At 41.2% G+C, this 23,398-nt stretch overlaps 1 protein-coding gene across 1 annotated transcript in view; it reads left to right on the forward strand.

Annotated features, from left to right (window-relative positions):
• Window positions 1-23,398, forward strand: part of ASH2L (ASH2 like, histone lysine methyltransferase complex subunit) — a 579,627-nt gene that overhangs the window by 399,673 nt on the left and 156,556 nt on the right. The window lies entirely within an intron of this gene.

Below are 23,398 nucleotides of genomic sequence, written 5' to 3' on the forward strand. Positions count from 1 at the left end.
GCTCATTTTTCTCCAACATTGGTGTGTCCGGTCCACGGCGTCATCCATAACTTGTGGGAATATCTCTTCCCCAACAGGAAATGGCAAAGAGTACAGAAAAAGCTGTCCATATAGTCCCTCCTAGGCTCCGCCCACCCCAGTCATTCTCTTTGCCGTTGCACAGGCAACATCTCCACGGAGATGGTTAAGAGTATGTGGTGTTTAGTTGTAGTTTTTTATTCTACTATCAAGAGTTTATTATTTTAAAATAGTGCTGGTATGTACTATTTTCTCTGAAACAGAAAAAGATGAAGAGTTCTGTTTGTGAGAGGAATATGATTTTAGCAGCAGTAACTAAAATCGTTTGCCGTTTCCACATAGGACTGTTGAGATGAAATAACTTCAGTTGGGGGAAACAGTTAGCAGACTTTTCTGCTTAAGGTATGACTAGCCATATTTCTAACAAGACTGTGTAATGCTGGAAGGCTGTCATTTCCCCTCATGGGGACCGGTAAGCCATTTTCTTAGTCTCAAACAGAATAAAGGGCTTAATATGGGCTATAAAACTGGTAGACATTTTTATGGGCAAGATTGATTGCTTTATTTGGGCATTTTATACAGATTGAGGTTGAATTTCACACTTATAAACTTTGGGGAACGTTTTTTAACGTCAGGCACTGGTTTAGACACCTTTTCAGTCAGGAAGGGCCTTCACTGTAGTAGGCTGAGCCTCATTTCGCGGCATTACTGCGCAGTTACTTTTGAGAGCAGGACATGCAGCTGCATGTGTGTGGATCTGAAATTAGTTGAAAAGGTTCCTAGAAGGCTTCATTTGGTATCGTATTCCCCCCTGGGTTTGGTAAAGTCGCAGCAAAGGCTGTAGCTGGGACTGTAGAGGGGTTAAACCTGTAACCGGCTCCGGTTTCTTCATTTTAAGGGTCAAAGCTCTGAAAATTTGGGTGCAATACTTTGAATGCTTTAAGACGCTGTGGTGAAAAATTTGAACAATTCCTTCATTGTTTTTCACATATTCAGTAATAAAGTGTGCCCTGTTTAAAATTTAAAGAGACAGTAACGGTTTTAATTAAAACTTTTTTTGTACTTTATTGACAAGTTTAAGCCTGTTTAACATGTCTGTACCTTCAGATAAGCTATGTTCTGTATGTATGGAAGCCAATGTGTCTCCCCCTTCCAAATTGTGTGATAATTGTGCCATAGCGTCCAAACAAAGTAAGGACAGTACTGCCGCAGATAGTAAGGTTGCCCAAGATGATTCATCAGATGAGGAGAGTAAAGATAGTTCCTTTTGCGCGAATTCATCTAAGACCATTACAACTGTGCATGCTCAAACAGTGGAATTGGGGACTATACAGACTTGTCTCCAGTGATCCAAGTAGATCAGGAGACCAGAGACTCACTACGTTGGTGGCTAACCCAGGATCATCTGTCCCAGGGAATGAGCTTCCGCAGACCAGAGTGGGTAATCGTCACGACCGACGCCAGTCTAGTGGGCTGGGGCGCGGTCTGGGACTCCCTGAAGGCTCAGGGTCTATGGTCTCGGGAGGAATCTCTTCTCCCGATAAACATTCTGGAACTGAGAGCGATATTCAATACTCTCAAAGCTTGGCCTCAGCTAGCAAAGGCCAGATTCATAAGATTCCAATCAGACAACATGACGACTGTTGCTTACATCAACCATCAGGGGGGAACAAGGAGTTCCCTGGCGATGAGAGAAGTGACCAAAATCATAAAATGGGCGGAGGATCACTCCTGCCACCTATCTGCGATCCACATCCCAGGAGTGGAAAACTGGGAGGCGGATTATCTGAGTCGTCAGACATTCCATCCGGGGGAGTGGGAACTCCACCCGGAGATATTTGCCCAGTTGCCACAATTATGGGGCATTCCAGACATGGATCTGATGGCGTCTCGTCAGAACTTCAAGGTTCCTTGCTACGGGTCCAGATCCAGGGATCCCAGGGCGACTCTAGTGGATGCATTAGTAGCGCCTTGGACCTTCAACCTAGCTTACGTTTTTCCACCGTTTCCTCTCATTCCCAGGCTGGTAGCCAGGATTAAACAGGAGAGGGCCTCTGTGATTTTGATAGCTCCTGCATGGCCACGCAGGACTTGGTATGCAGACCTGGTGAATATGTCATCGGCTCCACCATGGAAGCTACCTTTGAGACAAGATCTTCTGGTACAGGGTCCATTCGAACATCCAAATCTAGTCTCTCTCCAGCTGACAGCTTGGAAATTGAACGCTTGATTTTATCTAAGCGTGGGTTTTCGGATTCTGTGATAGATACTCTGGTACAAGCCAGAAAACCTGTAACTAGAAAGATTTACCATAAAATATGGAAAAGATATATCTGTTGGTGTGAATCCAAGGGATTCTCATGGAGTAAGATCAAAATTCCTAGGATCCTTTCCTTCCTACAAGAGGGTTTTGATAAGGGATTATCAGCGAGTTCTCTAAAGGGACAGATTTCTGCTTTATCTGTCTTGTTACACAAACGACTGGCGGCTGTGCCAGATGTTCAAGCCTTTGCTCAGGCTTTGGTCAGGATCAAGCCTGTTTACAGGCCGTTGACTCCTCCCTGGAGTTTAAATTTAGTTCTTTCAGTTCTCCAAGGGGTTCCGTTTGAACCTTTACATTCCATAGATATTAAGTTGTTATCTTGGAAAGTTCTGTTTTTGGTTGCTATTTCTTCTGCTAGAAGAGTTTGAGTTATCTGCTCTGCAGTGTACTCCGCCCTATCTGGTGTTCCATGCAGATAAGGTCGTTTTGCGTACAAAACCTGGTTTTCTTCCAAAGGTTGTTTCCAACAAGAATATTAACCAGGAAATAGTTGTACCTTCTTTGTGTCCGAACCCAGTTTCAAAGAAGGAACGTTTGTTACACAATTTAGATGTAGTCCGTGCTTTAAAGTTTTATCTAGAAGCAACAAAGGATTTCAGACAAACATCTTCTCTGTTTGTCGTCTATTCTGGTAAAAGGAGAGGTCAAAAAGCTACTGCTACCTCTTTTTCCTTTTGGCTGAAAAGCATCATCCGATTGGCTTATGAGACTGCCGGACGGCAGCCTCCTGAAAGAGTCACAGCTCACTCTACTAGGGCTGTAGCTTCCACATGGGCTTTCAAGAACGAGGCTTCTGTTGATCAGATATGCAAGGCAGCGACTTGGTCTTCTCTGCACACTTTTGCCAAATTCTACAAATTTGATACTTTTGCTTCTTCGGAGGCTATTTTTGGGAGAAAGGTTTTGCAAGCCGTGGTGCCTTCCGTTTAGGTAACCTGATTGGCTCCCTCCCTTCATCCGTGTCCTAAAGCTTTGGTATTGGTTCCCACAAGTTATGGATGACGCCGTGGACCGGACACACCAATGTTGGAGAAAACAGAATTTATGCTTACCTGATAAATTACTTTCTCCAACGGTGTGTCCGGTCCACGGCCCGCCCTGGTTTTTTAATCAGGTTTGATAAATTTATTTCTTTAACTACAGTCACCACGGCACCCTATAGTTTCTCCTGTTTTTTCTCCTGTCCGTCGGTCGAATGACTGGGGTGGGCGGAGCCTAGGAGGGACTATATGGACAGCTTTTGCTGTACTCTTTGCCATTTCCTGTTGGAGAAAGTAATTTATCAGGTAAGCATAAATTCTGTTTTTTTGTTGATCTAAGGTATGGGTTAAAGTTTTCATGGATGTTGACTGTCACTTTAAAGTCAACTGGCTGCATAGGAGAATGCAAAACACCACACAAGAGAGCTTTAATCCATCGCACTTTCCCATGATTCCTTACTATTTTTTCTTCCTCCAGCAAGGAGGATGGTGAGACTTGATGTAGCAATTTATGTCATTTGAAAGGAATTCTCAGGCTGATGTGAGAGCCTCAAAGAGTCGGGAATAGGACAGTGGGGTTGTAAAGGAGCATGCTGGCAGTGAGAGTAATTCTCCTGAGGGAGTTTGTCATTTGCATGCCACAGGATTGCAGCCTCCTCGTGTTGGTGCATCAAAGTACTCTTTCCTGAGTGCTGAAACGTAATAAGGTATTTGCACTCACTTATTAGAATGAACATTTACACATGATTCACATGGCCTGGGGATATAGTTACATACACCAGATAACACTACAATCCATTTTTGGCACTTTTACACATTTACAGTGAAATTGAGGTAATGTCTCTTTACATTTTATGATGCAAGTTTTAGCGCATACCAGAGCTCTGGTCCTAATTCTGAACTTTCTTCTGCCGACCTCAATGAGTTAACTTGTTCCACACCATAATTCTGCTCTATTTCTCCCTTTCCCTCACAGACCGTTGCCATCTTTGACGACACTACAATTTACCTTAGAATTAGAGTGGTAAACACCCTTAACCACTTTGCTGCTAAGCCATTTACACACCCCTGTGCTGTAGCTGTTTTCTTTCAAACAGGTGTTAAGAGTCCATGATGCATTACTCCTGGGAATTACTCTTCGCTACCTCTAGGAGGTGTCAAAGATTCCCAAACCCCAAGAAATCTATAAAACCACTCCCACCTCATTGATATCGCAATCTTGTGTTTGCCTCTGCTGGAAGAGGTTGAAGAATGAAGAGATGCATTTGATTCTTCAGTGAGAGTGGTTCTCAAACTGGGTTGAGGCCATTTTCCCCTCAGATTACTCTGCTTGTTGGAGGGATGTATTTTGAGTATGGGTAGTGACATAGTTTTCACCTGTGGGGAGTCACTAGCCTTTCCATGAATGTCGCAAGGACTTGTCCTTTTCCTCCTCCTATTGGTTTGTCGATATTTTCCTATTCCAGATCCTCTGCTGTAATGTTTCAACGCTGATTTTGGCTTCCTACTGGTTTCTTCCAGTAGTGTGGAGCCTATTGGTAAGTACCGTATTATAATATTACTTTACCCCTATAAGTTACTTGGGTTATTGTTGTACTGTTTGTATATTTATATAACCTTGCAACAGTTATATTGTAGAGTTTTTAAAGGGGATTTAACTAATAACAAATATATTTTTCTCTCATATAGGTGGTGAGAGTCCACGAGCTTGTTACTGATGGGATACACATTCCTACCAGGAGGAGGCAAAGTTTCCCAAGCCTCAAATGCCTATAAATACGCCTCCCAGCTTACTTATACCTCAGTTTAAAAATTTTGCCTCCTTAGGAGGTGGTGAAGCATGTGGTGCTTGATTCTTCAGTGAAAGGCGCTTCTAAGCATATTGAAGCCCAGTTCCTCTCTAAGTACAGTGTTTTTCTGAGGGATGTGAAGGGAGTATTGCCTGATGTCTCCATGTTTTCACTTATGGGAAATCTATTCATAAGGCTCTCTGTAAATTCATTTGCAGGGATTCATCTACTGCCTCCCTTTACAGATCGACATTACCATTACCTCTGCTGATATGTTTCAGTACTGGTTGGGCTGCCTGCTATATGTGGATGGGTGTCTTATGGCAAGTATAATCCGTTTTTGTTTTTTTTGACACTCAACTGTGGAAGGCACTTTATTTTTTGAAAGTTATAAATGTGTATAAACATACGTATTTGCCATGAGACTGGTTGTTTATTTTGATTTTTATTGTTTGTGGGCTTGTTTATTTTTTAGCTTATCATAGGCCTTCATTATCTCTGCATACTCGGAGGTTCTTTTTTTTTTCTCTCCAAATTTCACGTGCAAAATCATGCACATATTGATGCTATCGTGGGTGACACAACGTTTGACTCGTCATGGATGATTTGCCCCTTTTCTTTCCTAAGATATGGTGAGTCCACGGAATCATCAATTACTAGTGGGAATATCACTCCTGGCCAGCAGGAGGAGGCAAAGAGCACCACAACAAAGCTGCTATATATGTCACTTCCCTTACCCATAACCCCCAGTCAATCTCTTTTGGCTCTGTTCATGGAGGAGGTGAAGTTTTTGGTGTCTGAAGAAAACTGAACTTCAATCAAGATTTTATTATTTTGAATGCCAGAGTAGGTTTACTCTGACTAACTCTCAAGACTGGGTGTAGCCGTACTCCACGTTAGTCTCTTCAGTAGGGCAGTGGTGGCTTTAAAAAGTTTAAAGGGACATTAAACTCAAACATTTTCTTTGAGTCAGAGCATACATATGTAAACAACTTTTCAATGTACTTCTATTATCAATGTTGCTTCATTATCTTAGAATCCTTTCTTGAAGAAGCAGCAATGCATTACTGGGAACTAGCTGAACACATTGATAAGCCAATCACAAGAGGCATATTTTATGTACAGCCACCAATCAGTAGCAAGCTCCCAGCTTCTGAGCCTATCTAGATATGCTTTTTAACAAAGTATACTAAGGGAACGAAGCATATTAGCTAAAAGAAGTACATTGGAAAGTTGTTTAAATGGGTGTGCTCTAAATCATGAAAGAAAATTTGTGGGTTTCATGTCCCTTTAAAGCAGTTAGGCAGCTTGTGTGTCTTGTTCAGTGGTGGTCGTCTTTCAGCCTTTCTTACCTTGGCCATGTCTCTGAGTATTGCACACCTTGTGCTTTTGGGCACTCCAGTGATGTTGCAGCTCTGAAATATGGCCAAACTGGTGGCAAGTGGCATCTTGGCAGCTGCACGCTTGACTTTTCTCAGTTCATGGGCAGTTATTTTGCGCCTTGGTTTTTCCACACGCTTCTTGCGACCCTGTTGACTATTTTGAATGAAACGCTTGATTGTTCGATGATCACGCGTCAGAAGCTTTGCAATTTTAAGAGTGCTGCATCCCTCTGCAAGATATCTCACTATTTTTGACTTTTCTGAGCCTGTCAAGTCCTTCTTTTGACCCATTTTGCCAAAGGAAAGGAAGTTGCCTAATAATTATGCACACCTGATATAGGGTGTTGATGTCATTAGACCACACCCCTTCTCATTACAGAGATGCACATCACCTAATATGCTTAATTGGTAGTAGGCTTTCAAGCCTATACAGCTTGGAGTAAGACAACATGCACAAAGAGGATGATGTGGTCAAAATACTAATTTGCCTAATAATTCTGCACTCCCTGTATACTAAGCATATAGTAACTCCTCATGTTTAAATTTAAGAACTGGTTTGTTAATTTGTGCATTTCTTACGACGGGATGAAGCGCACAATTTTTTTTTATCTTGCATGCTAGATGTTATAATTTGAATTTTTACTCTGTATCTCACAATAGGAACTTCTACCCATATTTCAGAATGAAATTCAATTCCTCACTAGAACACTTGATGGCAATATAAACACACCAAAAAACAAGTTAAAAACTTGCTAAAAAGTCTTGGTCAGTTTTTTTTCTACCCTCTAAAACCGCAACACTATATTTTCCCCCTATACTTGTCTAATTATACCCGAGTAGTTACATGTGAAAGATATTACCTTAAGGCGCCACGCATATTTTATATTTCTAATAGTTAGTCCAGTTTTGGCCTCTAACATATGTTATATAGCATTTAGTTTATGCAGTTATTTTAGTTTTTCTTTAATATCACCCCCATATCATTTATACATGATACTGTTATGGACCCAAGTGTGGTCCAACTACTTGTTCAGAGGGCCAAGAAAGAATTGTGCTATTACATGTTTAAAATTAAAATGAGGTTTCAGCAACTAAGGTTATGGACTCCATGACTCTTCCTATGTTACATCACAGTGCTTTATTTCAAATGTATTATTCATATGTATGACGTGTTGGGCACTGTCTGCCTTTTTCTTTTACAAGATATGACGAGTCCACGGATTTCATCCTTGTGGGATTTAACTTCCTGCTAGCAGGAAGTGGCAAAGAGCACCGCAGCAGAGCTGTATATATTTAGCTCCTCCCTTCCCTCCACCTCCAGTCATTCCCTTTGCCTGTGTTAGTGATAGGAAGAGGTAAAGTGAGGTGTTGGTTTAGATTCTTCAATCAAGAAGTTTTTTATTTTTAAATGGTGCCAGTGAGTACTATTTTTCTCAGGGAGAAATCGTCAGTCTGGAGCTTCCCAAGAGGAATGGAGACATTATATTTTTCTGCCCTGATGTTGATGATCTTAGCAAACGTTATCTAAGATCCATACTTGTTCCCACAGAGCTTCTGAAGGTAGTGTAAGAAAAATCTTCAGTGTGTAGAACGGTGTCATGCTACAAGCAGCATTGAGGTATGTTCAGCCTTTTGCTTCTGGGGAGACTTGATAAATCAGAACAGGCTGACATTATTCCCTACCTGGGAAGGGGTAATCAGTAGGCCCTATATGTATAATGGTGGAACTTGAATTCCCTTTTTTATATTGATGCTAATATGTCAATATGGGCTAGACGCTGGGAGATGCGGTTGTGGTCTAAGGACTGTCCTATTATTTATTTATAATTGGCCTGAGAAGAGTATGGCTGTTATTTTCTGAGTTACGATATGTATTGTGCATATTTGTTAGAGGGACATATGGCTTATACACTGTGCTTGGGATCGACCTTTTATTTTCTTCCCATGCTGTTTGTTAGACGACTCATGCGACGCCCATGGTGGACGGGGCCTATTTCACACGATCAGACGCGCTGTATTCCCTCAGTATACGCAGCAAAGTCCTAAGCTCCGGTGTAGGCCCAAGTTAATTTGCAAACGAAGGATCATTATCCTCGCAGAAATAGAGTACTCTGGGGGCAGGTAGGGGCTACAGCAGAGCTGTGGCGAGGTGCAGGGGCCTAGTTTGTTTAAAATTTTATTATATTTGATAAAAGGTGATATAAAGTGTTACGTAGCATATCCTAACAATGGTGCAATATTATGTAGCTAAATTGGACATATTAGGACATTTTTTTTTTTATGCTGCAAACATGTTTTTTTGAGATACAGAAAAATTGTTGCGCTTTTATTTAAAGGCGCAGTACACTTTTAAGTAAACGTTTTTTTTAAATATGTTTTTTTTACTTCAGAGGTCAATAAATAAGGTTAAGAACGACTATTACTTGCTGTTTCTAGTCTAACATGTCTGAACTTGGGGAAATTACTTATTCTATGCGTTTAGATGCCATTGTGGAACCCCCTCTCACTTTTTGTCCTTCATGTACTGAAAGGGCTTTACAATGTAAAACTCAAATTTTATTTAAGGGCAAGGATGATTCTCAGTCTGAGGAGAATCAGGATATGCCGCCAAGCTCTCCCCAAGCGTCACAACCTTTAACGCCCACCCAAGCGACGCAGGGTTCTTCAAACGCATCTAATTAATTCACTCTGCAGGATATGGCTGCAGTTATGTCAGCTACCCTTACAGAGGTATTATCTAAGTTGCCAGTGATACAGGGCAAACGCAGCAGGACAGAAGTCAATTTGAATACTGTGACTTCTGATGCTTTGTTGGATATTTTCGATGTACCCACACAGGGATCTGATTTGGGGGTCAGGGAACTTCTGTCTGAGGGGGAAACTTTCCGATTCGGGAAGTGTTACCTCAGACGGACTCAGACGTCCTGTCCTTTATATTTAAACTTGAACACCTCCACCTGTTACTTCGGGATGTTTTAGCGACTCTAGATGACTGTGACTCTATTGTGGTACCACCAGAGAAATTGTGTAAGATGGACAAATACTTGAGGTACCTGCTTACACTGATGTTTTTCCGGTTCCTAAGAGAATTTCGGATATTATCAAGAGGGAATGGGACAGACCGGGTATCCCGTTCTCACCTTCTCCTAATTTTAAGAAAATGTCTGACACTGGTCGGGACTCTTGGCAAACAGTCGCTAAGGTGGAGGGAGCTATTTCTACTCTGGCTAAGCGTACAACTATTCCTATTGAGGACAGTTGTGCTTTCAAAGACCCTATGGATAAGAAATTGTAGGGTCTTCTAAAGAAACTGTTTATTAATCAAGGTTTCCTTTTACAACCGACGGCCTGCATTGTACCAGTTACCACTGCGGCAGACTTTTGGTTTGATGCATTAGAAGAGTCTCAAGACTGAGACTCCTTTTAGAGGAAATTTTAGATAGAATTAAGGCTCTTACGCTAACTAATTCTTTTATCACAGATGCTGTTTTTCAGATAGCCAAATTGGCGGCTAAGAATGCCGGATTTGCCATTTTAGTGCGTAGAGCGTTATTATGGTTAAAATCTTGGTCTTCTGATGTGTCATCTAAGTCAAAGCTTTTGGCTATTCCTTTCAAAGGAAAAACCCTATTCGGGCCTGACTTGAAAGAAATCATTTCTGACATTACGGGAGGTAAGGGTCATCTCCTACCTCAGGATAGAACTGCTAAACTGAGGGGTAAAGAAAATAATTTTCGTTCCTTTCGGAACTTTAAAGGAGTCCTCTCTTCTTCCGCTAAGCAGGAAGGGAATTTTACTCAGACCAAGCCCGTCTGGAGACCCAACCAGGCTTGGAACAAGCGTAAACAACCCAAGAAGCCCGCTGCTGCTACCAAGACAGCATGAAGGGGCGGCCCCCGATCCGGGACTGGATCTAGTAGGGGGCAGACTTTCTCTCTTTGCCCAGGCTTGGGTAAAAGGTGTTCAGGACCCCTGGACACTGGAAATCGTGTCCCAAGGGTATCAACTGGAATTCAAAAATTCTCTCCCAAGGGGGAGATTTCTTCTTTCATGATTATCTGCAGATAAAGAGAGGCGTTCTTACGTTGTGTAAAAGACCGCTCTACTATGGGAGTAATTTGTCCCGTTCCCATACTGGAACAGGGGCAGGGGTTTTACTCAAATTTTTTCATGGTTCCCAAAAAAGAGGGAACGTTCAGACCCATTTTAGATCTCAAGAGTCTAAACAAGTTTCTCAGAGTCCCATCCTTCAAGATGGAGACTATTCGAACAATTCTACCATTAATCCAGGAGGGTCAATATATGACTACCATGGACTTGAAGGATGCATACCTTCATATTCCTATCCACAAGGATCATCATCAGTTCCTAAGGTTTGCCTTCCTAGACAAACATTTTCAGTCTGTGGCTCTTCGCTTCGGGTTGGCCACAGCACCCAGGATCTTCACAAAGGTTCTAGGGTCCCTTCTGGCGGTTCTCAGCCGCGGGATATTGCAGTGGCGCCTTACCTAGACGATATGCTGATTCAGGTGTCGTCTTATCATCTGACAAAGTCTCATACAGACATGGTTCTGTCCTTTCTGAGGACTCACGGGTGGAAGGTGAATCTAGAAAAGAGTTCATTAATTCCACAGACAAGGGTTCCCTTCTTGGGAACTCTAATAGACTCCATATCTATGAAGATTTTCTCTTGTAAGGTGTATCCAGTCCATGGGTTCATCCATTACTTGTGGGATATTCTCCTTCCCAACAGGAAGTTGCAAGAGGACACCCACAGCAGAGCTGTCTATATAGCTCCTCCCCTAACCCCCACCTCCAGTCATTCTCTTGCAACTCTCGACAAGATAGGAAGTATCAAGAGATATGTGGTGACTTAGTGTAGTTTTACCTTCAATCAAGAGTTTATTTTTAAACGGTACCGGCGTTGTATTGTTTTACTCTAAGGCAGAAATTAGAAGAATAATTCTGCCTGGAGGTTGATGATCTTGGTGGTTTGTAACTAAGGTCCATTGGTGTTCTCACACATAACTGAAGAGTATGGGAAAACTTCAGTTGGGGGAACGGTCTGCAGATTACCTGCTTTGAGGTATGTTCAGTATTTTATTTCTAGAGAGATGAATAAGTTCTAGAAAATGCTGACAGAGCCTTGTGTATTTGAGGTAAGCTAGATGCAGTGATTTAACAACGACTGGGATCATGCTTACAAAACAGGGTAATACTCATGTTAATACTCATTACTTAGTGAGAAATAGTTTACATGTTTCATAAATAGAACATATTTTCTCTGAGGGAGATAAGTCTTTATTTGGGGCCTAGTTTTCCACATGGCTAGTCAGATACTCCTAGGAGTATTTTCTTAAGGCCCCTCTGACATCCAGTACATGGTGGGAGGGGCCTATTTTCACGCTCTAGTTTCCTGCAGACTAAGATATCCAGCTTCCCTAGAGGAGTCCTCTGGCATCTGAGGACCATTATAAAGGGTTTATTTCTTCATTTAATCGTATTTGAGGGCAGGTAGGAGCCTCAGCAGAGCTGTGGCAAGGTGCTCAACTGTCTTTTACCGGTGGTTGACGTTTTTTAAATCCGGTTTGGGGGCTAAGGGGTTAATCATCCATTTGCAAGTGGGTGCAATGTTGCTTTATTCCCTTACACATACTGTAAACATTTCGAAGACTTTACTATATTTTTACACTGTTTTGCAGTGCTAGTTTTTTTCTCTTAAAGGCACAGTAACGTATTTGTTTAATTGCTGTTTCACCTTTATTAAAGTGTTTTCCAAGCTTGCTTGTCTCATTACTAGTCTGTTAAACATGTCTGACATAGAGGAAACTCCTTGTTCAATATGTTTGGAAGCCATTGTGGAACCCCCTCTTAGAATGTGTACCAAATGTGCTGAAATTTCTATAAACTATAAAGACCATATTATGGCGCTTAAAGATTTATCTCCAGAGGATTCCCTGACTGAAAAAAGGGAGATTATGCCATCTAGCTCTCCCCATGTCTCAGAACCTATAACTCCCGCTCAAGTGACGCCAAGTACATCTAGCGCGTCTAATTCTTTTACCTTACAGGACATGGCGGCAGTTATGAATGCTACCCTCTCAGAGGTATTGTCCAAACTGACAGGGTTACAAGGAAAGTGAGACGGCTCTGGGGCTAGAACAAATACAGAGCTTTCTGACGCTTTAATACCTGTGTCCGATATACCCTCACAATACTCAGAAGCCGAATCAGATGAGCTTCTATCTGTGGGTGACATTTCAGATTCAGGGAAGGCGTTGCTTCACTCTGATTCTGAGATGACAGCGTTTAAATTTAAGCTCGAACACCTCCGCTTATTGCTTAGGGAGGTTTTAGCGACTCTGAATGATTGTGAACCCATTGCAGGTCTCTGAGGTCTCACAGGTGGAAGGTGAACAGAGAAAAGAGTTCACTCTCCCCTCTCACAAGAGTTTCCTTCCTAGGAACTCTGATAGATTCAGAAGAAATGAAAAATTTTCTGACAGAGGTCAGGATATCAAAGCTTCTAACTTGCCGTGCTCTTCATTCCACTTCTCGGCCGTCAGTGGCTCAGTGTATGGAGGTAATCGGCCTGATGGTAGCGGCAATGGACGTAGTTCCGTTTGCCCGCCTACATCTCAGACCACTGCAACTTTGCATGGTCAATCAGTGGGATGGGGACTACACAGATTTGTCTTTTCTGTTAAATCTGGATCAAGAGACCAGGGATTCTCTTCTCTGGTGGTCATCTCGGGTCCATCTGTCCAGGGGAATGAGTTTCCGCAGGCCAGAGTGGACTATAGTGACGAATTGGAATTCCCTGAAGGCTCAGGGTTTGTGGACTCAGGAGGAGGCCCTCCTTCCGATAAACATTCTGGAGCTAAGAGCAATATTCAATGCTCTTCAGGCTTGGCCTCAACTAGCTGCGGTCAGATTCATCCGATTTCACTCGGACAATATCACGACTGTAGCTTATATCAACCATCAGGGGGGAACAAGGAGTCCCCTGGCAATGATGGAGGTTTCCAAAATAATTCTTTGGGCAGAGGTTGACTCTTGCCATCTCTCAGCTATCCATATCCCAGGAGTAGAGTACTTTGAGGCGGACTTTCTAAGTCGGCAGACTTTTCATCAGGGGTAGTGGGAGCTTCATCCGGAGGTATTTGCCCAACTGATTCAACTATGGGGCAAACCAGAACTGGATCTGATGGCGTCTCGTAAGAACGCCAAGCTTCCTCGTTACGGGTCCAGGTCAAGGGATCCCCAGGCAATGCTGATAGATGCTCTAGCAGTGTCCTGGTCCTTCAGCCTGGCTTATGTGTTTCCACCATTTCCTCTTCTCCCTCGTCTGATTGCCAAGATCAAGCAGGAGAGAGCTTTGGTGATTTTGATAGCACCTGCGTGGCCACGCAGGACTTGGTATGCAGATCTGGTGGACATGTCATCCTTTCCACCATGGATTCTGCTGCTGAGGCAGGACCTTCTACTCCAAGGTCCATTCAAACATCCAAATCTAATTTCTCTGCGTCTAACTGCTTGGAGATTGAACGCTTGATTTTATCAAAATGTGGTTTCTCCGAGTCGGTCATTGATACCTTGATTCAGGCTCAAAAGCCTGTCACCAGGAAAATCTATCATAAAATATGGTGTAAATATCTTCATTGGTGTGAATCCAAGGGTTACTCGTGGAGTAAGGTCAGGATTCCTAGGATATTATCTTTTCTCCAAGAAGGATTGGAAAATAGATTATCGGCTAGTTCCTTAAAGGGACAGATTTCTGCTCTGTCTATTCTTTTGCACAAGCGTCTGGCTGATGTTCCAGACGTTCAGGCATTTTGTCAGGCTTTGGTTAGAATCAGGCCTGTGTTTAAACCTGTTGCTCCGCCATGGAGTTTAAATTTAGTTCTTAAAGTTCTTCAAGGGGTTCCGTTTGAACCTTTGCATTCCATAGATATCAAGCTTTTATCTTGGAAAGTTCTGTTCCTAGTAGCTATCTCTTCGGCTTGAAGAGTTTCAGAGTTACCTGCCTTACAGTGTGATTCCCCTTATCTGATCTTCCATGCAGATAAGGTAGTTTTGCGTACCAAACCTGGGTTTCTTCCTAAGGTGGTATCTAATAAGAATATCAATCAGGAAATTGTTGTTCCGTCACTGTGTCCTAATCCTTCTTCAAAGAAGGAACGTCTGTTACACAATCTTGACGTGGTTCATGCTTTAAAGTTTTATTTGCAAGCTACTAAGGATTTTCGTCAAACATCTGCATTGTTTGTTGTCTATTCTGGAAAGAGGAGAGGCCAAAAGGCTTCGGCAATTTCTCTTTGGCTGAGAGGCATAATCCGTTTAGCCTATACGACTGCTAAGAATTACAGCTCATTCAATTAGAGCGGTAGCTTCCACATGGGCTTTTAAACATGAGGCCTCTGTTGAACAGATTTGTAAGGCAGCGACTTGGTCTTCGCTTCATACTCTTTCTAAATTCTACAATTTTGATACTTTTGCTTCCTCTGAGGCTATTTTTGGGAGAAAGGTCTTACAGGCAGTGGTGCCTTTCGTTTAAGTTCCTGCCTTGTCCCTCCCTTCATCCGTGTCCTAAAGCTTTGGTATTGGTATCCCACAAGTAATGGATGAACCCGTGGACTGGATACACCTTACAAGAGAAAACAAAATTTATGCTTACCTGATAAATTTCTTTCTCTTGTGGTGTATCCAGTCCACGGCCCGCCCTGTCACTTTAAGGCAGGTGTTTTTATTTTTAAAACTTCAGTCACCACTGCACCCTATAGCTTCTCCTTTTTCTTGCTTGTCTTCGGTCGAATGACTGGAGGTGGGGGTTAGGGGAGGAGCTATATAGACAGCTCTGCTGTGGGTGTCCTCTTGCAACTTCCTGTTGGGAAGGAGAATATTCCACAAGTAATGGATGAACCCGTAGACTGGATACACCACAAGAGAGAGAAATTTATCAGGTAAGCATAAATTTTGTTTTCTTGACGAAGGTCAGAAAGTTAAAAATTCTATTTATTTCATGTAATTAGCAAGAGTTCATGAGCTAGTGACGTATGGGATATACATTCCTACCAGGAGGGGCAAAGTTTCCCAAACCTCAAAATGCCTATAAATACACCCCTCACCACACCCACAAATCAGTTTTACAAACTTTGCCTCCTATGGAGGTGGTGAAGTAAGTTTGTGCTAGATTCTACGTTGATATGCGCTCCGCAGCAGGTTGGAGCCCGGTTTTCCTCTCAGCGTGCAGTGAATGTCAGAGGGATGTGAGGAGAGTATTGCCTATTTGAATTCAATGATCTCCTTCTATGGGATCTATTTCATAGGTTCTCTGTTATCGGTCGTAGAGATTCATCTCTTACCTCCCTTTTCAGATCGACGATATACTCTTATATACCATTACCTCTACTGATTCTCGTTTCAGTACTGGTTTGGCTTTCTACTACAAGTAGATGAGTGTCCTGGGGTAAGTAAGTCTTATTTTCTGTGACACTCTAAGCTATGGTTGGGCACTTTTATATAAAGTTCTAAATATGTGTTCAAACATTTATTTGCCTTGACTCAGGATGTTCAACATTCCTTATTTCAGACAGTCAGTTTCATATTTGGGATAATGCATATGAATTAATCAATTTTTTTCTTACCTTAAAATTTGACTTTTTCCCTGTGGGCTATTACGCTCGCGGGGCTGAAAATGCTTCATTTTATTGCGTCATTCTTGGCGCAGACTTTTTTGGCGCAAATTTTTTTTTCTATTTCCGGCGTCATACATGTCGCCAGAAGTTGCGTCATTTTTTTGACGTTTTTTTGCGCCAAAGGTGTCGGCGTTCCGGATGTGGCGTCATTTTTGGCGCCAAAAGCATTTAGGCGCCAAATAATGTGGGCGTCTTTTTTGGCGCTAAAAAATATGGGCGTCACTATTGTCTCCACATTATTTAAGTCTCATTATTTATTGCTTCTGGTTGCTAGAAGCTTGTTCACTGGCATTTTTTCCCATTCCTGAAACTGTCATTTAAGGAATTTGATCAATTTTGTTTATATGTTGTTTTTTCTATTACATATTGCAAGATGTCTCCGTTTGTCCCTGAGTCAGAAGCCACTTCTGGAAAAATGCTTAACTGAGTTTCAGTTCTACCAAAGCTAAGTTCATTTATTTTAAATGTTATAAATGTTTATCTTTAGCTATGGTTTGTAATAAGTTATTATGATATACTTTTACATGCAGATTCCATTAGTATTTATGCTTTATACATTTACATTCTTAAGTGCAAGAAATGTTTAGAAGATTTATAAGAAATATTTTTTCTGATTAAGGCTATGTCTGACTTCGTGCCTTCTAATACGATTTTTAGGTCTTTTTCACTTCTTTTTTAATTATTGAACAACATACTGATGTATCCTTCTCTGATGATGTTTTTTTCTCTTTCAGAAATTCTCTTCATCAGATATTGACACTAACAAATCTACTTTTTTATATATTTTTTTTTATTATTAAGGTACATTTGTTCTTTGTTGAAGAGGTGTTGATTATTTTGGATATTAAGGTAACTAGTTCTTTAAGACTAGCTGACACTATTTCTGCCTTTTTATTTCTTCTGTGATTTCAGAGGTTTTCTTTCCAATTCCCCATACTAGGGAATGGAAAAGGCTGAGAATTTTCTTTTATTTTTAAACTATATTCTTTGTCAGCAGTTAAATTCAATTTGGAGGGTTCTCCAATTTATTGGAGCTATCTCTACTCCTACTAATTATGCTATTGTTTTTATAGCAAAATAGTATTTATTTTGCTTTATATAGTTGTATCTTATTTTTGGAAAATTATTTAGTTTCAGGTACTTTTCTTGGTCCTGTGATATTGCAATTGCTTCATTTTTTCTGTTTACTTTAGATCAAGTATCAGATCATGATTTATTTTATCATTGTTAAGGGACAACATTTACTAGACTAGGTGCCGTTGAATTTGTCTTGTCGTTTTGCATTTTGCAAGTCCTCTGTTTTGACTGGTCCTTTAAACTGGACTATCATGCTAATGATTTCATTTGTGTCTTCATTTTATTGAATATATTCGCAAATGAGGGTTAATCTATGTCTTTAGCTATTTTAGCTAGAAGAATTCTGTGATTTTTTAAAAAAAAAAAAAAAAAAGAAAATCCATATTTCTTTTGTTCTAAGATAATCAATTATAATTGGATTCAATTCTTAACTGTTACTATGGGCTTCAAGATTGAGTTCTAAGACTAAAACTTTAAGCTTATACTAGTTTGGTTGTTCTTATTAAGGAACGAATCCTGAGTTCTTTCCCAAGTAACATGTTTTTAATTGGGGTTCGAAATTAGCTCCCTAATGTTGCGATGCACGTGCCGTATTCCAGCTTGGCTGGTAAGGGGCAGGTTAAGACTTCTTTGAAATTTATTTGGTTCTATTTTGTCCAAATTTCTTTGATTTTATTCCAGTAAGGCTAACACTTTCTTTCAGTGTGTTTCTGTCCTATATATTTTGGATACTGTTGAGGCATGGCTGGGTACCCATGGGGTTCAAGCGCTGCTCAGACCTGGAATCTTCTGGGGTTTTTATTCCAGTTCCTTTTCTAGGAACAGGGTTTTGGAGTTTTATTCAAACTATTCTGCCTTTTTGTGGTCATTGATAGCATTATTTGTTTTCTTTAGATACAATAAATGCGTATTCTTCATTTTTCTGTTTTCATTCAGATTATTTCCTGAGGATGCGGATTCTCATATGTTTCACTTGCTCTTCAGGACATAGTTAGAGGATCTTTTTTCAAAAGCTCTTGATTCCTCACACAAGGGTCACCTTTTTTTTAGGTTTCCAGATGGTTTATGTCACTATTTTTGTCTCTATCAGACAAGGGACAATTTGTATTGGGTTCCGTCTGTCGGTACCTTTAGTCTCTATTATTTCCTTCAGTTGCTATATATGCATAGAAGTTTTAACAGCATTGGATTCAATTCCCTTTGCTCATTTTCAATGGAAAGATCCTTTCCAGCTTTTTATGAGTGTTGTTTTCTTCAAGAACATGGTTGGAGGATCAATTAACCAAAAAGTTTGTTGATTCCTCAGACAAGAGTAACCTTTTTTAGATTTCCGGATAGATTCAGTGTCCATGACTCTGTCTCTGTTGGACAAGAGACGTCTGAAATTGGTTTCAGCTTATCAAAACCTTCAGTCTCAATCATTCCCTTCGGTAGCCTTATGCATGGAAATTCTAGGTTCTTATGACTGCTGCATTGGACGTGTTCCCCTTTGCTCATTTTCACATGCGACCTCTTCAGCTCTGTATGCTGAACCAGTGGTGCCGGGATTATACAAAGATATCTCATTTAATATCTATAAAACTGATTGTTCGACACCCTCTGACGTGGTACAGACCACCATCGTTTAGTTCAGGGGGCTTCTTTTTTTCTTCCAACCTGGACTGTGATCTCAACAGATGCAAGTCTGTCAGGTTGGGGAGCTGTATGGGGGTTTCTGACAGCACAAGGGGTTTGGGAAATCTCAGGAGGTGAGATTACCAATCAATATTTTGGAACTCCGTGCAATTTTCAGAAGCTCTTCAGTCATGGCCTCTTCTAAAGAGAGAATCGTTCATTTGTTTTCAGACAAACAATGTCACAACTGTGGCATATATCAATCATCAAGGAGGGACTCACAGTCCTCTGGCTATGAAAGAAGTATCTCGAATACTGGTATGGGCGGAATCCAGCTCCTGTCTAATCTCTGCGGTTCATATCCCAGGTATTGACAATTGGAAAGCGGATTATCTCAGTCGCCAAACGTTACATCCGGGCGAGTGGTCTCTTCACCCAGAGGTGTTTCTTCAGATTGTTCAAATGTGGGGACTTCCAGAAATAGATCTGATGGCTTCTCATCTAAACAAGAAACTTCCCAGGTATCTGTCCAGATCCAGGGATCCTCAGGCGGAAGCAGTGGATGCATTGTCACTTCCTTGGAAGTATCATCCTGCCTATATCTTTCCGCCTCTAGTTCTTCTTCCAAGAGTAATCTCCAAGATTCTGAAGGAATGCTCGTTTTTTCTGCTGGTGGCTCCAGCATGGTCTCACAGGTTTTGGTATACAGATCTTGTCCGCATGGCTTCTTGCCAACCGTGGACTCTTCCGTTAAGACCAGACCTTCTGTCACAAGGTCCTTTTTTACCATCAGGATCTCAAATCCTTAAATTTAAAGGTATGGAGATTGAACGCTTGATTCTTAGTCAAAGAGGTTTCTCTGACTCTGTGATTAAAACTATGTTACAGGCTCGTAGATCTGTATCTAGGAAGATATATTATCGAGTCTGGAAGACTTACATTTCTTGGTGTCTTTCTCATCATTTTTCCTGGCATTCTTTTAGAATTCCAAGAATTTTTCAGTTTCTTCAGGATGGTTTGGATAAAGGTCTGTGTGCAAGTTCCTTGAAAGGACAAATCTCTGCTCTTTCTGCTATTCTTCCTGATATTCATTGTTTTGTACAAGCTTTGGTTCGTATAAAACCTGTTATTCAGTCAATTTCTCCTCCTTGAAGTTTGAATTTGGTTCTGGGGGCTCTTCAAGCTCTTCCGTTTGAACCTATGCATTCACTGGACATTAAATTACTTTCTTGGAAAGTTTTGTTTTCTTTTGGCCATCTCTTCTGCTAGAAGAGTTTCTGAATTATCTGCTCTTTCTTGTGAATCTCCTTTTCTGATTTTCCATTAGGATAAGGCGGTGTTGCGAACTTCTTTTACATTTTTACCTAAGGTTGTGAATTCTAACAACATTAGTAGAGAAATTGTGGTTCCTTCATTATGTCCTAATCCTAAGAATTCTAAGGAGAGATCATTGCATTCTTTGGATGTAGTTAGAGCTTTGAAATATTATGTTGAAGCTACTAAGAATTTCCGAAAGACTTCTAGTCTATTTGTTATCTTTTCCGGTTCTAGGAAAGGTCAGAAGGCCTCTGCCATTTCTTTGGCATCTTGGTTGAAATCTTTTATTCATAATGCTTATGTCGAGTCGGGTAAATCTCCGCCTCAAAGGATTACAGCTCATTCTACTAGGTCAGTTTCTACTTCCTGGGCGTTTAGGAATGAAGCTTCGATTGATCAGATTTGCAAAGCAGCAACTTGGTCTTCTTTGCATACTTTTACTAAATTCTACCATTTTGATGTGTATTCTTCTTCTGAAGCAGTTTTTGGTAGAAAAATTCTTCAGGCAGCTGTTTCAGTTCGATTCTTCTGCTTATAATTTCAGTTTTCTTCATTATAAGATTTAAACTTTATTTTGGGTGTGGATTATTTTTCAGCGGAATTGGCTGTCTTTTATTTTATCCCTCCCTCTCTAGTGACTCTTGCGTGGAAGATCCACATCTTGGGTAGTCATTATCCCATACGTCACTAGCTCATGGACTCTTGCTAATTACATGAAAGAAAACATAATTTATGTAAGAACTTACCTGATAAATTCATTTCTTTCATATTAGCAAGAGTCCATGAGGCCCACCCTTTTTGTGGTGGTTATGATTTTTTTGTATAAAGCACAATTATTCCAATTCCTTGTTTTTTATGCTTTCGCACTTTTTTCTTATCACCCCACTTCTTGGCTATTCGTTAAACTGATTTGTGGGTGTGGTGAGGGGTGTATTTATAGGCATTTTGAGGTTTGGGAAACTTTGCCCCTCCTGGTAGGAATGTATATCCCATACGTCACTAGCTCATGGACTCTTGCTAATATGAAAGAAATGAATTTATCAGGTAAGTTCTTACATAAATTTTGTTATACAAGCTCTTCAGTCCAATCCTCGGCCATCAGTGGCTCAATGCATGGAGGTAATTGGATTGATTGTGGCGGCAATGTACATCATTCCGTTTGCTCGATTTCATCTCAGACCACTACAGCAGAGCATGCTAAGGCAGTGGAATGGAGATTATGCAAATTTGTCTCCTCAGATAGATCTGGATCAGGAGATAAGATACTCTTCTTTGGTGGTTATCGCCGGATCATCTGTCCCAAGGGACGTGCTTCCGCAGACCTTCATGGGTGATAGTGACAACAGATGCCAGTCTTCTAGGCTGGGGTGCAGTCTGGAATTCCCTGAAGGCTCAGGGTGTGTGGACTCAGCCGGAGTCTCTTCTTCCAATCAATATTCTGGAATTCAGAGCAATATTCAATGCGCTTCAGGCATGGCCTCAGTTAGCTTCGGTCAAATTCATCTGCTTTCAGTCGGACAACATCACGACTGTGGCTTACATCAATCATCAGGGAGGAACAAGGAGTTCCTTAGCGATGACAGAAGTATCCAAGATAATTCGGTGGGCGGAAGCTCACTCTTGTTATCTGTCAGCAATCCTCATCCCAGGAGTGGACAACTGGGAAGCGTGCTTTTTAAGCAGACAGACGTTTCATCCGTGAGAGTGGGAACTCCATCCGGAGGTCTTTGCCACTCTGATCCTCAGATGGGGCAGGCCGGAATTGGATCTGATGGCGTCTCGTCATAATGCCAAGCTCCTGTGATACGAATCCAGATCAAGGGCTCCTCAGGCCGAACTGATAGATGCCTTGGCAGTGCCTTGGTCGTTCAACCTAGCTTATGTGTTTCCACCGTTTGCTCTCCTTCCCCGGGTGATTGCTTGGATCAAACAGGACAGGGCTTCAGTAATTCTAATCGCGCCTGCGTTGGCTTGCAGGACTTGGTATGCCGATCTAGTGGATATGTCCTCTCTGCCGCCGTGGAAGCTTCCATTGAGGCAGGACCTAATTCAGGGACCTTTTCAACACCCCAATCTAGTTTCTCTGCAGCTGACTGCTTGGAGATTGAACGCTTGATTTTATCTAAGCGGGGGTTCTCTGATTCGGTCATTGATACTTTGATTCAGGCACGTAAGCCTGTTACTAGAAAGATCTACCATAAGATATGGCGCAAATACCTTTATTGGTGCGAATCCAAGGGCTACTCATGGAGTAGAGTTAGGATTCCCAGAATTCTGTCTTTTCTCCAAAAAGGATTGGAGAAAGGGTTATCGGCAAGTTCCTTAAAGGGACAAATCTTTGCTTTGTCCATTTTACTACACAAACGTTTGGCAGAGGTTCAGTCTTTTTGTCAGGCTCTGACCAGAATCAAGCCTGTGTTTAGACCAATTGTCCACCCTGGAGTTTGAATTTAGTTCTTAACGTTCTTCAAGGGGTTCCGTTTGAACCCCTGCATTCCATAGATATTAAGTTGTTATCTAAGTTTTGTTTTTGGTTGCTATTTCTTCTGTTAAGTGTGATCAGTCCACGGGTCATCATTACTTCTGGGATATTACTCCTCCCCAACAGGAAGTGCAAGAGGATTCACCCAGCAGAGCTGCATATAGCCCCTCCCCTCTACGTCACCCCCAGTCATTCTCTTGCACCCAACGACTAGATAGGATGTGTGAGAGGACTATGGTGATTTTATTTAGTTTATTTCTTCAATCAAAAGTTTGTTATTTTTTAATAGCACCGGAGTGTGTTATTCCTTCTCTGGTAGAGTTTGAAGAAGAATCTACCAGAGTTTTTACTATGATTTTAGCCGGAGTTGTTAAGATCATATTGCTGTCTCTCGGCCATCTGAGGAGAGGTAAACTTCAGATCAGGGGACAGCAGGCAGTTTATTCTGCAAAAAGGTATGTAGCAGTTTTTATTTTCTAACAATGGAATTGCTGAGAAAATCCTGCCATACCGACATTATATCATGTATGTATAATTTACATTTTAGTATTCTGGGGAATGGTACTTCACTGGAATTACACTGTGTATATAAGATTTTAGCCTAATAGAAATACAACAGGCTTTTTAATATTTCTTAATTATGTTAAACGTTTTTGCTGGAATGTAAAATCGTTTTCATTTTCTGAGGTACTGGGTGAATAAAATGTTTGGGCATTA

The sequence above is a fragment of the Bombina bombina genome, chromosome 6, assembly GCF_027579735.1.
Source record: "Bombina bombina isolate aBomBom1 chromosome 6, aBomBom1.pri, whole genome shotgun sequence".
Lineage (NCBI taxonomy): Eukaryota > Metazoa > Chordata > Amphibia > Anura > Bombinatoridae > Bombina > Bombina bombina.